The sequence below is a fragment of the Megalopta genalis genome, unplaced genomic scaffold (genome assembly GCF_051020955.1).
Source record: "Megalopta genalis isolate 19385.01 unplaced genomic scaffold, iyMegGena1_principal scaffold0222, whole genome shotgun sequence".
Lineage (NCBI taxonomy): Eukaryota > Metazoa > Arthropoda > Insecta > Hymenoptera > Halictidae > Megalopta > Megalopta genalis.
In genome coordinates, this window is record NW_027476291.1 from 188,482 (window position 1) to 201,595 (window position 13,114).

The 13,114-nt window shown below is 40.2% G+C and overlaps 1 pseudogene; it reads right to left on the reverse strand.

Moving 5' to 3' along the window:
* Nucleotides 1-11,245: 11,245 nt before the first annotated feature.
* LOC143262789 (uridine 5'-monophosphate synthase pseudogene) lies at nt 11,246-12,756 on the reverse strand (annotated as a pseudogene).
* Nucleotides 12,757-13,114: the final 358 nt, after the last annotated feature.

Here is a 13,114-nt window from a genome sequence, read left to right on the forward strand (position 1 = left end):
TTATATGGAGTCGCAGCAAATATAAACATAATAAGAAATTACCCCAATGATGTTCTTGCATCAATGGTTCGTGGCCTCTACATTGTTGTGTTATGGGAGTTTCTTATTCACTACAAGTAAATCCTTGTAGAGCGCCTACTTCGTAAAAATGATATCATATGACAAACAGCGAGGAAAGGCTGTCGTTAATATTTGTGTAACAACTCTTATAATTGTATTGACATATTGTATTGCAGTGTCCGGAATGAATCTTGGTATTGTTTACACCATTGTTGGTGCTATAGCATCAACATTTATTTGTTTGATATTTCCTTCTCTTTTTTATTTCAATATGGACATAAATAGATCTGTTATATTGGACAGTTTCTATCGTATTTTTCCTTTTTATTTGGAGTTTTTGTATTTTTGGTTACTATATTGAATGTTTCTAGAAAGTATCTGTAGAATATTCTTATATCAAGAAACATGACTGTTGAATTACGGTTTTAAGAAGAAATAATATATACAACTGGATTTATTTAAGATATAAGATTGCACAACGGGCTATATTTCATGAAACGTGCATTTATATTTACAGAGATTTTCAATCGAGCAGTCGAAATAACATTTGTATATATATATAGCTTTTTATAAACAAGTTATATATAATTTATCAGGATATGGCGTTTTAATAAAAAGCAAAAATGATGAACAAATGGATAATAAAAAGAAAAGTTTTGTTTTCTACCCGTACTGAATATAAATTGTAAGAAGAAACACTTCGAACGACCCGCGGGCTCCTAGCTCGTCGCCCAATATCCTGGCTCCCAGCGCGCCACCTATATCCCGTTTTCCGCTTCCGCCCTTTGTTCGTTTCAGGTATCGCACCCTTTGCTTCACGACGTGCCTCTCCCTAGTCTACACGTGCTTCTTCTCCATCACGGACAGTACAACCACGCTCGCTGTTACCAAGGATCAGATCTTACATAATCTCTGCCAACAGGTTATGGGCCCAAATTGACCGAATATCGAGTGGAAATAACATTCGGAATTGTATTATGCCGGAAATTAATTGAGAGTAAATTCACGCGGCTCGATCGTTAGAGAACAAAAATGTACGCGTCCAGCATGTCGAGAATTGAAACCCTCAACAAAGAAAATTATGACACGTGGAAGATGCAAATGGAAGCGTTTCTGGTCAGAAACGACGCGTGGTCATACGTGAGTGGTGAATTTATACAACCGACTGCCGAGTCAACCGACGCGGAACGAGTCGCGAAGAGCGCGTGGATAACGAACGATAAAAAAGCCAAATCCGATATTATCTTGTCGATCAGCCCTTCTGAGCTGAAACAGGTAAAAGGGTGCACGACGTCTCGAGAAGTCTGGCTGAAATTAGAGGGCATATATCAATCGAAGGGGCCAGCGAGAAAAGCGACGCTCTTAAAACAATTGACCCTCCAGCGCATGGAAGATGGCGGAAACGTGCGCGAACACGTGAATAGGTTCTTCGACGCGGTCGACATACTAAGTGAAATGGAGGTCGATATTAACCCGGACTTGCTCGCGATTATGCTTTTATACAGCTTACCACCGAGTTTCGAGAATTTTAGATGCGCGATCGAATCCCGCGACGAATTGCCGACTCCCGATGTTCTTCGCATAAAAATAATAGAAGAGAGCGACGCTCGAAAAGGTGACGTGCTAAACGGTGCACAAAACGCCATGTGGGCTAGCAGGGGTGTAAAATATCGCTCGAATTTCAAAAAGATAAAGGAATTGCCGAAATCAGAGGAAAAATTCAAATTCCAATGCCACCGATGTGGGAAATTCGGACACAAGGCTGCTGATTGCTGAAGTAAGGACAAGCAAACTCCTCATGACGCGAAGAACGCTGAAGAAAACGTAAGTCTACGAGCATCGGAGGAGTCGGCCATGGGCGACGCGGCCATGTTAGCGAGAAGACGACACAACGAACACGCCGAGCGGAAGTGGTGCTTGGACAGCGGCGCCACCTCGCATTTCTGTAAGCAACTTGACGATTTCTCAAAAATACTAAGCATGGAAAACCGTAAGTTGAATTTAGCTAATCACGATTCCACTGAGATTAAGGCCAGAGGAACCGTTACGTTTTCAACCGACGTCGCCGGCAAACGGAACAAGATTCAATTAAACGACACATTGCATGTACCCGACTTACGTTCGAATTAACTGTCTGTGAGCAAAATTACCGAGAATAATCACGATGTAATTTTTAAGAAAAATGAAGCGCTCATAACGGATTGCAACGGAAACATCAAGATGCGGGCCGAGAAAATCAACGGTCTCTACTTTGTACAACAGCACGAGGATCAAGAGTGTAGAGTCTCAACGGAATCATCGCAGAAGTCGTCGAATACCGTTACGACCTGGCATCGTCGACTCGGACATCTGAATTTCGGGGACCTCGTCAAAGCCAAAAACAGCGGAACCTTCAAAGGACTCGATTTCGAGCAAACCGACGCTAAACTCGAGTGTGACGTCTGTGTACGGGGTAAGATGACTAGAACACCGTTCCCGAAGAACTCGGGTAGGAAAACTGGCCTGCTCGACATCATACATTCTGACGTTTGCGGGCCTATGCGAGTGGAGTCACTCAACAAGGCCAGGTACTTCGTGACATTCATCGACGACTCCACAAGGTGGTGCGAGGTATATTTCTTAAGATCAAAAAACGAGGTTTTCGAAAAGTTCAAAGAATTCCATAGGAAGATCGAGAATCACAAGGATAAAAGGATTAAGTATCTGCAGTCGGACAATGGAAAGGAATACCTCAACAATGAATTCGACACTTATATGAGGAAACATGGAATAACCAGGAGACTCACAATCGCTCACAATCCGGAGCAGAATGGGACTGCAGAGAGAAAAAATCACACTTTACTTGACATGGCTCGGTGCCTTCTTATACAGTCTGGACTTCCCTCCAACTTTTGGGCCGAAGCAATATCAACTGCAAACTACATCCGCAACCGATGTCCTACGAGGAGCCTAAACGGAAAATCGCTATATGAAGCGTGGACTGGAAATGTACCGGATGTGAGCGGCTTCAAAGAGTTCGGCTGCCGGGTTTGCTTCCTGAACTCAAAACCCAAAAAGGGAAAGCTTGATGAATGGAGCAAAAAGGGAATCTTCCTCGGTTATTCGGACCACTCCAAGGCCTATAGAGTGTGGGTACCCGACGAGAAGAAGGTCGTCATCGCTCGAGACGTCGTCTTTAACGATACGCTCGGAGAATCCCGCCGTCGACGACGCCGGAACTCCGCCTGTGGAAGATCGACAAGAAAGCGAGGACGAAGAGGAAGATGAGGGGAACTTACAACCGACCGACTTGATGCGAGCACGAGGAAGGCCCAGGCTGATACGTACTGGATTGAGGGGGAGACCTCGAAAGGAGTATCGGACTGTCGACCCCAACGCCGGATATGCCAGTGAGGAATTCGCCTTCGCTACGGAGATTCCCATAAGCGAGGCCGTAAGCGGACCGGAGTCCGACGAATGGCTCGATGCCATGGCCGCCGAACTGAAGTCGATAATAAAGAATAAAACCTGGGAAATCGTGAATCGGCCCGCTAACGTACCGGTCATCGGAAGCCGCATGGTGTTGCGGAACAAATACAGGTCCGATGGAACGATCGACAAGAGGAAGGCGCGTTTAGTCGCGCAAGGCGCAACGAGACGTTCGCTCCAGTCGCGCGTATAAGCTCCGTTCGGCTCATCGCCGCACTGGCAGCGAAACTGGGGATGAAGATGCACCAACTGGACATTACGACTGCCTATCTGAATGGAGTTCTCCAGGAAGAAATTTTTATGGAACCTCCGAAACTCATAATCGAAGCGCTGGAATCCCTCATCTACAAAGAAGGGCAAGACAGCGAGATATGCAAACAGGCCAAGTCCTTAATTAAAAATCTCAAATCTGGCGATGAAGTGTGCCTACTGAAAAAGGCATTGTACGGACTGCGCCAAGCTGGGAGAACATGGCACGCGACACTCGACAAATCTCTCCGAAGACTGGGTGCCGCGCCCACCAATGCAGATCCGTGTACTTATCGGCTGGGGAAGGGTGAGGACTTGACCTTGTTCGAAGTTTACGTCGATGACATAATAATCGCCTCAAGAGATTCAACAAGAATCGAGGAAATAAGGGCGAGTCTCGGCCAGGAATTCGACGTCAAAGACGTCGGTGAGATCGGCTATTGCCTGGGGATTGAATTCTCTCGATGCGAAAACACCATCCGCTTGACTCAAACGAGCTATATTAGAGAAATTCTGGACCGCTTCGGGATGACGGATTCAAAAGCGGCCAAGACCCCGATGGATCCCAGCATCAAGCTCGTGAAGTCAAGCATTCCTTCGGATCCAGAAGCATCGAAAAGACCATACAGGGAACTCATCGGAGCTCTCATGTATCACGCCGTCTCTATCAGGCCGGACATCGCTTTTGCCGTCAGCTCACTGAGCCAATCTAATGACTGCCACGATAATACTCATTGGACGGCGGCAAAAAAAGTTCTGCGTTACCTCAGGGGGACTATAGGGATGGGAATAACATTCAAACCGTCAGGTAACCCCCTCAGGTGCTTCATCGACTTCGATTGGGCGTCTTGTCTGAGTGATCGTCGATCGTACACGGGATACACGACGATCCTAAGCTCCGGACCAATATCTTGGGAATCCAGGAAGCAGAGAACCGTCGCGCTCTCCTCGACCGAGGCGGAGTACATGGCGCTTACCGAGGGTGTGAAGGAATGCCTCTATTTCCGGGGGTTTCTCGTCGAATTGGGATTCGATGATCTGGCCGATGCGGTGGTGTTCAACGATAATCTTGGTGCGCAGAAGCTTGCCGAGAATCCGGCCTTCCACGCCAGAAGTAAACACAACGACTTGAGGCATCACTTTGTACGGGAGGTCTTGCGGGACGGGAAGGCAAGAGTTCAGCACATCTCTACGGGAGAGATGCCCGCCGATATCCTAACCAAGGGACCACTAAGACTAAAGCACGAAAAGTGCGCCAAGTTCTTCGGAATGAACTGGGGTGTCGACGTTACTCGCCCTCGGCACGAGGGGGAGTGTAAGAAGAAACACTTCGAACGACCCGCGGGCTCCTAGCTCGTCACCCTATATCCTGGCTCCTAGAGCGCCACCTATATCCCGTTTTCCGCTTCCGCCCTTTGTTCGTTTCAGGTATCGCACCCTTCGCTTCACGACGTGCCTCTCTCCAGTCTACACGTGCATCTTCTCCATCACGGACAGTACATCAACCACGCTAGCTGTTACCAAGGATCAGATCTCACATAATCTCTGTCAACACATATCCGCGCTGCGAATAATAGAAAATGAAAGATAATGCTTGGGTTATTAATTTCTGTATCACTCACGACAACACACTGACTTTATTGTACAAAATATTAATTGTTGAAGGAAGCACTCACCTGTAGCTGCGTACGGCTTGCCGGTCGGTAGAAGACAGCAACTCTCTGTAGGATTGTAGGCACTAGGTGCTACGTTGTTCGGTTTGAAGAAGGCAACAATAACAAATATGGCTAGCCTCACCGTTTCGTCAGCCAATCGTACGCAAATCTTTTGGAAATGCGGAAAAATACATTTCTCGGCATAAAATTGCGCGAAAATCACGAAAATGATGGGAAACGTCGCATGAAAACGCTAAAAAAGCACAGTCCCTTTGATTTTACGAGAATATGTTGGAATATGCGCCATATATTAAAACTAATTACATCATCTGTGTACGGTTGAATGTATGCGTAAATTAATAGGTATGTGTGTATAAGAACGCTTTATTATGATCGCCGTTTTGCTCGTCCTTGTTTCGACAGCGATAGATTTCTACAGTTCTAGCAAATATGAAATTGTACATTTCTGCGTATAAAGTCATTGCCTTCTCTATAACCAAAATCGAACAACATACGGTATATACGAATTATGTAATTTATTTTTTAAAAATGAGAAAGAATAAAAAAAATTAATACTTCGTTGTCGCATTTTTAAGTTAAAAAGAAATAATTATTTTGATAAACAACACGAAAATCGAGCCGAGATGCGAAGTAACTTGCAATTACCGCTGAAACGATCTATGAAAATTGTAAAATCTATCTTTGTCTTTGTTTCATAAAGATTTTGAATAAAAGTATCATGAAAAAGTCTAGAAAAATCACAAGAATACAGAAAATATGTTTAAATTTCTATTATTAATGGTTGGTTATTTTCACGACCACCATAGCGTGATTGTACACTTCTGGATCGGTGAAGATCGGTTACAAAAATGGACCACACAATTGTCTTTGATAAAGATGAATAGGTGAATTTCATTTATTGCATCGTACAATACTTGTGTCGCGTAGAACAAAAGGCTAAAAAGTAAATTCATTACATTACAAGATCATGTTACGAACGGCATAAAAATTATATGTCGCGACCACCACGGTACATCCGGCCAAGTAGTGAATCTAGACGGAAAAGTAAGTCCAGAAAAAAGAATAACGTTTTTTCATTAAAGGCTGTGTTCTCGAGCGCACTGAGGTGAAATGTGAGTCAAGTTCGCGAAGTTTGGAATTGGTATGTCGTGGCCGGCACAACTATATGATTTCCATTAAGTAGTATTATTTTTCAACATAGTTTTTCTCGGAAACGAGCCTTGAATGAAAAAATGTTATTCCCTTTGCCCCACTTATTTTCGCATGTAGAATCAATGTCCGGCCTGTTATACCACGATATCGGGGATACACTAATCAATTTTTGTCTTTTTTAATACCGTCTCTTACGCAAAGGATTGACTTGAGACCCATGGATCCTTTCAAACTTTCGGTCCTCTCGATGAGTACTATATTTTGCAATAAAAAACCCTTTGATCTTGATCGTTGTGACATATAATTTTTTACAGCATGTACAATCGGACTGTCGACTTTGACAACGATTTAAGAATTCTCGAGATCAACGAAATTTAGCAGAATTATACTGGACGCGAAACGGACTGGAATTGTAATTTTTTTACAACGCAGTACCGTCGAGGAAAACTTCCGGACAATAAATCCGCGACACGAATATCCGTCAAACGTTCTCTACGTGGGCACGAAACAACATCACGACACAAGAATCATCTTGCGATTGCGAAAATTTTACTCGGAATCTAATTCACTTAAAATTTCAGCTGCTGATTATTATGCAAGAGGTGGACATCTTCATAGTGGAATCTTGACTTGAATCCGATAATGAGATCAACTTCACTCGTTTTGTTACATTTAAAAAGGACAGAACTTATGCCAGGGGCGAAAGAATGATTATTTTCGTCCTTAAGAGACATTTGCTGAATTGTGCAATATTTCATCTGATCAATCGGTTGAAATGTGCGGATAACCAACTTTTGATTTGATTATTTGTTATAGAGTTCCAGGACATGTCCTTTCGGAATTCCAATGGGACGAAATTTTTTACAACTTTAAGATAAATAACTGCTATTTAGTTTTACGGTTTTAAATACACTGAGGTCAGTATTGCTACTCATAAATCGGTAAAGTATCCTGAGTTTCTCAGCTCATTTTCATGAATTTAGTCACAGCGTTTATCTTGTATATTTCATTTCTACTACCAATGTTGAATATTATATGGAGGCAGTAAGAGTATTAATCGTACAGAAATTTAGCATAAAGTACAATTATTTTTATGGACAGTTGAGCTACTATTTCTAATAATTATATAATTAGCGATGTTTTATAAGAATGGTCTCATATATGTTTTCTCTCTCTCTCTCTCTCTCTCTCTCTCTCTCTCTCTCTCTCTTGCAGATGGTATTTATAACATTAATAAATTTATACACTTTACAATGATAGCATCCTCTTTAGAACTTAACGAATAATATTAATTTTTACGAACGATGTTGAATGGGAGACAATGGAAAATGGGTAACTGATTTAATATTAGGATTATTGAAAGGATGACCCAAGTGACGAATACAAAGCGACGGTGTAAACATGCGCAGGTCACATGTATAACGTCGAGAGGTGGTTTAACCCCGAATAGGCATCGGACTCGTCAATATAAAAACAGCCGACACGCACGCGGCGGAAAGTGAACGTTGAAGACGATACGGCTAATTCAAAATTAGCACAGTTGACATAATTTTGAACAATCTATTTATTTTTAAATAGTTTGTACAATTTGCACACGATATAGAATTTAAACGGAAATTAATACTTTTGGCAAATTTTCTAAAGCAATCCTTTTCCTTTTCTTTTTAAATACTTTGTTGGCTTAGGCGTAGTACTTTTTATATTCTAATATAATATAATATATTATATTAGATATATATATTATAATATACTATATTATTATAATATATTCTAATATAATAAGTCTTTCACGTTTTTGATATGATTTCATTTTTTATACGTTGCACCTCTCAAACGCTTACCCAACAAACATCTCACCATGCAATAAGATTATTTTTATTTCTAAAATAACGAGTTTTTTTCTAGGAGTAATAGAGATTATGGATTCTTGACCAACATTTACGAAGAAGTCATATTTCGCGCTTGAAAAACATGCTCATATTTTAAGCTGAGGAACTCAGGATACTTTACCGATTCATAATTAGGCCAATGTGTACGTTTGATAACAAGTTTGAAAGACTTTTCGATATAATAATTTTTCCGTGTATTAACACAAACACAAACAGGATAATGATCCCCCCCACGTTTCGTCCTGAACTTCAGCATCAACATTATTTTCAAAATTCACGCTACAAAACTTCTTCTAACTAACATCTTCAATTCTACGGCCATGGCACTCGATTTTTCGCACCTAATTTCTGTCTATTGAAATTAAAACACACATGGTCCCTGAAAGCATGATCCACAGAGCGATATTTAAATTATTAAGGATAACCTGTTGCACATAGCTATTTTTCTTTCGTATTATATTTCATTCAAGTGTACAGTTCATTCTAGGATGAAAATAAATTATGAAATAAGTACAGATTAATATCGTCTGACGTTAAATATGTAGGATTAGGTTTTCTGGCACTGCGTGATCGGAACGCTAGCTTCTCACCCAGATCTGTGGTGTACCTTACACTGCTTTACCATTAGCTACTTTGATATCTGTCGATTTTAATATCCCCATATGATTTGCGCCACTATAAAAATACCACCCGGTTCGTTAACATTGTCTAACACATTCTTTCACCCATCTACTATGCTCTTTCCTGCTATTGCACGCACAGTAACAATATCTGCCCATTGCGCAATTTTGTAAATACTCTTTTGGTATTGCAAAAACACTTTGTTACCGATATCCGCGAACTTCCGGTCCTCCATTAAAAGGAAATCGCGCTTTTTAGCCAAATCTTGTAAACGCTTTATAAAATCACAGCTGAAGTCTTCTACTATATCTACGTGCGCTTTTTTAGTACCACAATGTGTGGCCCTACCAAATTGGCTAATTGTAAAATAGAGTCTGCTTTGGTGAAGTCTGCTGCCAAGCACGAAGTAGATAGTCTTTTGATTCCATTAGATTGAATATTCTACATGCAATCTCGTTTGTAGTCTTATTAGCGCGAGAGTAATATGGTATTTCCAGTCTGCATTTTGAAATGTTAGAAGAAGTTATTTAATACTGTATGAAGCAGAAAATAATGCAGTGTAAAACGTTATTTACCTTTATTAACAATAACAGGAGCTTGACATAGCGACAAGTAGTTTAGTACATCTTTTCTAATCGTTGGTGTAATCTTATTGGCTTCCACAAGTTAAGCCAAGAGACTGGTGACCGAGTACAAACTCCACATGTTTATACCATTAGCTTCAATATTCTTTCTGCCACCCTGTTCTCTATCAATCACTACAAGAGCATCTGTTACCTTCAAACCCTCTATTCTTAAAGCTTGTACAGTCTCTAGTATACTGCTACCGCTAGTGACTACATCTTCAATGATCATACAATTATCTCCTAGTTCAAAATGGCCTTCCACCATTTTCATTGTGCCATATGCCTTTCCCTCTTTTCTTTTGATTAACATGGGGATATTAAAAGTAGCTAATTAAAGCAGTGTAAGGTACACCACAGACCTGAGTTACGTTTTCACGGTCCTCTGACAGTCTCCACAGTGTCATCGCCAGTTGAGCCTTCGAAATATCAAAGAATATAAACAATTTAAAAATTATACAAATCACAGAGTATGCTGAATAAAATTTTTAAATTACTCATACCACAATTTTTGGTTGAGAGATTATTACTCTCAAGTCAAAATACACTGGACTTTTCAATCCAATTTTGGTCACAGATTCTCCAAATTTGATCGCGTAGATCGTAAAAAGTGAAATTGCTAACTTCTTCAATTCTACGTCCATGGCACTCGATTTTTCGCACATGATTTCTGTCTATTGAAATTAAAACACACATGGTCCCTGAAAGCATGATGCACAGAGCGATATTAAAATTATTAAGGAAATCTACACATATCTATTTTTCTTTCGTATTATATTTCATTCAAGTGTACAGTTCATACTAGGATGAAAATAAATTATGAAATAAGTACAGAATAATAACGTTGGACGTTAAAGATGTAGGATTAGCTTAGTACGATCACTGCGTGATCGGAACACTAGCTTCTCACCCATGAAAACATATCTCAGATCTGTGGTGTACCATTAGCTACTTTGACATCTGTCGATTTTAATATCCCCATATGATTTGCGCCAGTATAAAAATACCACCCGGTTCGTTAACATTTCCTAACGCATTTTTTAATCCATCTACTATGCTCTTTCCTGCTATCGCGTGCAAAGTAACAATATCTGCCCATTCCGCAATTTTGTAAATACCCTTTTGGTATTGCAAAGACACCGTGTTGCCGATATCCGCGAACTTCCGGTCCTCCATTAAAAGAAAATCGTGCTTCTTAGCCAAATCTTGCAAACGCTTTATAAAATCACAGCTGAAGTCTTCTACTATATCTACGTGCGTTTTTTTTAGTACCACAATGTGTGGCCCTAGCAAATTTGCTAATTGTAAAATAGAGTCTGCTTTGCTCAAGTCTGCTGCCAAGCACAAAGTAGATTCTTTTGTTTCCATTAGATTGAATATTTTATATGCAATCTCGTTTGTAGCCCTATTAGCGCGACAGTAAAATGGTATTTTCAGTTTGCATTCTGGAACTTTAAAAGAAGCTATTTTATATTCTACGAAACAGAAAATGATGCAGTGTAAAATGTTATTTCCCTTGATTAACGATAACAGGAGCTTGACATAGCGACAAGTAGTTTAGTACATCTTTTCTTATCGTTGGTGTAATCTTGTCGGCTTCCACGAGGTAAGCCAAGAGACTGGTGACCCAGTACAAACTCCACATGTTTATACCATTAGCTTCAGTATTCTTTCTGCCACCCTGTTCTCTATCAATTACTACAAGAGCATCTGCTACCTTCAAACCCCCTTTTCTTAAAGTTTGTACAGTCTCTAGTATACTGCTACCGCTAGTGACTACATCCTCAATGATCACACAATTATCTCCTAGTTCAAAATGGCCTTCCATCATTTTCTTTGTGCCATATGCCTTTCCCTCTTTTCTTTTGATTAACATGGGGATATTAAAAGCGACAGATATCAAAGTAGCTAATGGTAAAGCAGTGTAAGGTACACCACAGATCTGAGTTACGTTTTCACGGTCCTCTGACAGTCTCCACAGTGTCATCGCCAGTTGAGCCTTCGAAATATCAAAGAATATAAACAATTTAAAAATTATACAAATCACAGAGTATGCTGAATAGAATTTTTTAATTACTCATACCATAACTTTTGGTTGATAGATTATTACTCTCAAGTCAAAATACACTGGACATTTCAAACCAATTTTGGTCACAGATTCTCCAAATTTGATCGCGTAGATCGCAAAAAGTGAATCAGCGAACTTCTTCAATTCTACGTCTACGGCACTCGATTTTTCGCAAATGATTTCTGTCTATTGAAATTAAAACACACATGATCCCTGAAAGCGTGATCCACAGAGCGGTATTTAAATTATTAAGGATAACCTGTTGCACATAGCTATTTTTATTTCGTATTATATCTGATTCAAGTGTACAGTTCATTCTAGGATCAAAATAAATTATGAAATAAGTACAGATTAATATCGTCTGACGTTAAAGATGTAGGATTAGGTTTTCTGGCACTGCGTGATCGGAACGCTAGCTTCTCATCCGTGAAAACATATCCGGGATCTGTGGTGTACCTTACACTGCTTTACCGTTAGCTACTTTGATATCTGTCGATTTTAATATCCCCATGTTAATCAAAAGAAAAGTGGAAAAGGCATATGGCACAAAGAAAATGATAGAAGGCCATTTTCAAATTAGGAGATAATTGTGTGATCATGGAGGATTTAGTCACTATCGGTAGCAGTATCCTAGCGACTGTACAAACTTTAAGAAAAGAGGGTTTGAAGGTAACAGATGCACTTGTAGTGATTGACAGAGAACAGGGTGGCAAAAAGAATATTGAAACTAATGGTATAAACATGTGGAGTTTGTACTCGGTCACCAGTCTCTTGGCTTACCTCGTGGAAGCTGACAAGATTACACCAACGATAATAAAAGATGTACTAAACTACTTGTCGCTATGTCAAGCTCTTGTTATCGTTAATCAAGGTAAATAACATTTTACGCAGCATCATTTTCTGCTTCATAGAATATTAAATAGCTACTTTTAAAGTTCCAGAATGCAGACTGAAAATACCATTTTACTGTCGCGCTAATAAGGCTACAAACGAGATTGCATCTAAAATATTCAATGTAATGGAAACAAAAGAATCTACTTTGTGCTTGGCAGCAGACTTGAGCAAAGCAGACTCTATTTTACAATTAGCAGATTTGGTAGGACCACACATTGTGGTACTAAAAAAAACGCACGTAGATATAGTAGAAGACTTCAGCTGTGATTTTATAAAGCGTTTGCAAGATTTGGCTAAGAAGCACGATTTTCTTTTAATGGAGGACCAGAAGTTCGCGGATATCGGCAACTCGGTGTCTTTGCAATACCAAAAGGGTATTTAGAAAATTGCGGAATGGGCAGATATTGTTACTGT